Source organism: Coffea arabica, chromosome 2c (assembly GCF_036785885.1).
Source record: "Coffea arabica cultivar ET-39 chromosome 2c, Coffea Arabica ET-39 HiFi, whole genome shotgun sequence".
NCBI classification, from domain to species: domain Eukaryota; kingdom Viridiplantae; phylum Streptophyta; class Magnoliopsida; order Gentianales; family Rubiaceae; genus Coffea; species Coffea arabica.
In genome coordinates, this window is record NC_092312.1 from 33,018,092 (window position 1) to 33,022,107 (window position 4,016).

Consider the following 4,016-nt stretch of genomic DNA (forward strand, 5'->3'; position numbering starts at 1 on the left):
AGGGTTATATGATAAAATATTAAACCATAAGGGGGTTATATAGTAAAATATAAAAATCATACGAGGTTAATGTGTCATGTATTTATAAGGGTAATTTCGACATTTTAGAAGTTCCGTTATGAGTGACTATTTTCGTTACTTTGACACTTTAATCCAAACCATGAGGGGGTTATATATAGCTTTTGAAATCATATGGTGGTTATGTAAAAAAAGGGTAAATCACAGGGGGGTAAAATGTAATTTACCCTAATATTTATAACTGACATGTAGTCCAACCTCTGTACCAAATACTTGGTCTTAAGTTTGTTTCGAGATAAAGTCTATGAAATACATCTGCAAATTCTTTGCAGTTTCATGCTTTGTTTAGAAAGAAAAGGAAAAATATGGGGAATTTTTTTTTTAATTTTTTGTTCTTACACTAGGAACACATGATTTCAAAAGTTTTTTTTTCATGATTTGTGAAGTTATTGGACGTTTGATTGATGAGACTGAAGTTTGAAATCTAAATCTGAAATTTAAATGTTTAGTGTTGAAAACATTAAGTTGTTAAATTGATTAAGTTATATCTGTTTGATAACTAGTTGAATTAAAACATAGCATAAATATTATGTTTTTATCTTTAAAAAATTCTTTTATTTGTGTGTATATATATATATATATATATATATATATATAGAGAGAGAGAGAGAGAGAGAGAGAGAATAATGATTATTTATGTGTGAGCATGTATATTTGCTCGTGTATGCGCATCTTATACGAAAAGAGAACAAATGTGTACTTTGTGCAAGAGCATACATAAGAGTGTTATATGTGTGACAGCTTTGGTATATGTAATCAATTCAGAAAATTCAGTGAAAAATTTTCACTTAAAACTTTGTACATAAATTAAGCAATACTTAATACATTAAGTGGTAAGATATTTTAATTATCAAATATGCTGAATTCAAAAAGTTTTAAACGAATTATTTTTTTCGCATGAAGTACGGTTATTAAACAAGGCCGTCGACTACTAAATGAAAATTGTTAATAGTACCAGATGTCGTTTACTTGCAAGCTGCCTCCTAGCAAAATATACACTATCAGAGACGTACACATCCTCTCTGTGCAAAGGAGTTTCAATAGTGACCAAGGAATTTTAATAAGCTTCCATGGTTCCACAGCCTGAAAGAATGCAGAAAACTTGGAACAGAAATATCCAAAACGTACTACTGGCGAAATTCCCTAGAAAACAAAACTAATAACATCACAATACCCAAATCAGAGACTTTTCTGGCACGGAGACCTTAATCCTACAGAAATTTTCCGGTGAATGCTTATGAGTTTGAATTAAGGCCGTTATGGGGTTTGGAGAGTAGGATAGCTAGAGAAGCATAGCAGAGTTTTGATTCGGGCATGGGCTTGGAAAGAAAATCAAAATTATAAAGGGGAAAAAAAAGAAGAGGGAGAGAGTTTAATGGACATATCAGTAAATTTGTTTCTGATGATCAGCTGAAAACTCACTTTAACTGAATATCAAAATTATTATTCATGAATATCAGTTTGCTCTGTATTTACCCTTTATATAAAGATCAGCTAATTGGTTGGAAACTTATTTTGTTACCCCTTTTCCAACTAATTTTAGAAAAACACCTAGCTCCACTTTTAAATGGTTATGTATTGTCAGCCTCATTTTCATAGTACAGTTTCTTATTTGAAATTTGAAATTAAATTAGGGGCATACATTCAATACAGTCTTGTACACACTAACAGTGCATAAAAAAATTTTATCCTTTCTTTTTGGATTAAATTTTCATATGCCAATGTAACTAACAATTATGAATGTATGTCACATGTGCAAATACTAAATTTAAATTTTAAAATTAAATTACCAGGTGTACATCCAATACAATTTGTGTATATACTGACAGTGCATAAAAGAGTAACTCTTTCATTTTTGTTTATTAATTGTAAAAAAAAGCTTCTATATATTGATAAATTTTTTTCCTACTTTAACTTGGAAGATTCTAGCCTTGTTCTCAACTAGTTTTCAAAATCTAATTTTGAATTTTGATTTTGAAATGCTATTTTGTTATTTTTTTTAGTTGCTTTTTATATCCTGATTTTGGATTTTTTGACTCTAAAAAAAAAATAAAAGCATCTATTTTATTTTTTTTATTCTCATTTTCTAAAATAAACTTTACACAACCAAAAACAAGGCCTCGCAGATGAAGATCAGCAGGGACCATCATGTTTTCAGCCTCATATGCATCCTTGTTTGAAATTCATTACGACACCATTTTGTTAAATAGATCTTTCTGTCTTTTTATCAATGCCTTGTGCTTTTCGAAATAGCAGATTCTACTCCTCATGGATATCATTTTCCATTATTGCTGTCAGTCAAAGTCAACACAGTTCATCCAATGTCGCCTACTAATAAATGGATGAGTAATGGTTCGATGACAGACACTGTAATTTACATAAATTACGGTCACATGTTCTAACTGATTCTCCATAGTTTTCCAACAATTTCCTTTGATCTAAAAATTTGTTAAAGTAACCCTAATCCTGAATGAAAGAAGAAAGGGTAAATTATCTTTTACCCCCTTTCATTTGACATTTTATCATATAACTCTCTATGATTTAAAAATTTATATATAACTTTCTCATAGTATGGGTTAGAGTGTCATAGTTAATTTTTCTTTTTTAATTAATGATCAATAGTAAAAAGATAAAATCAAAATAATAAATTGATAAATTCATCCTTTCACTGTTGTTTTTCTTTTTTCCATCTCTTCTCCCTCTCTCTCTCTCTCTCTCTCTCTCTCTCTCTCTCTCTTTGGGAGATAATTTTGAAAACCTATACATTGGCTTACAAAAACTTAATTTTCTCCAAATACAAAAGAGATGGAAGGAAAATAAAAAAATAAATAAATAAGAAAAAAAGATTGAATGGAAATATAAAACAAGTATATAAGAAACAATATATACCAAATCTTTTTTTACTACAAATATCATTATAGGCTTTTAAATCAAAATTTTAATGGTATTTTCTAGTTCTTATTTATCTATTTTTAATTTCTTTTTTTTATGTTTAGAGGGAAAAAAAAAGTAATGAAAGCACAAATTAATTTGTTAGTTTGATTTTGACTTTTTCCTATTGACCGTCAGTTTTAACGGAAAAAGTAATGGTGACACTTTAATCCAAAATCATGAGAGAGTTATATACAGGTTTTTAAAACAAAGGAAAATTATGTGATAAAGTACTAAGTCACATGGGTTAAAAGGTAATTTAATTAGGAAGAAAATTTCCCTCTTGCAACCAAAGACAACTATCATCTTTGCTGCAAAAATTGTAAAAACAAAATCATCCTTTTTTTCTTCAAAATTTCCCAGGTATGGCAAAGAACATCTTTGCTTGACTAATTTTGTCATTACAAATAAATATAAAGGGAAAAATCACTTGAGACTTGAGAGTAACAATAATTAACTGGTAATGGTTTGGTGACAGGGCATATGGACAGAATCAACCGAGGGAGTTTCGATTTGGGGGTGGGGGTGGAGGACAGGAACAGAGGTTGTAGCTAACTTGCAGAGATAGAGGTTGAACTGGGGGTGGACAGCAAGAACGGGTGGGACTTGGAGTCAGGAAAGAGGAAAATTGCATTTGGGTGGTAGTTTTGCAATTAATTCTGGGGACCTGATGGAGAAGTTGTAGGTACATGAGTTCAGAAATTCGTGACCAAGATTTGTCGGTAGCTCATTTGAAGCTAATTGATTGTCATCTCAGTATTTCCCTAAATGGATTAGGTATGTAATTAACCAACACTCTCCTGCAAAACCATGACTTAAATGAGAAGTGTGGAAGTCTCCATTCGAGATGTATCTGACCATTTAACAGTGTAATAGTATCAAAGTCAGACAAATACAATATGAAACGAGGAATGTTCTTGTTCAATGCTATAATGTCGGTTCATGACCGCACAGTAGATTCAGTTAGGCCTTGCAGATAATCATTGAGGAAGAGCTTAAATTCAGTG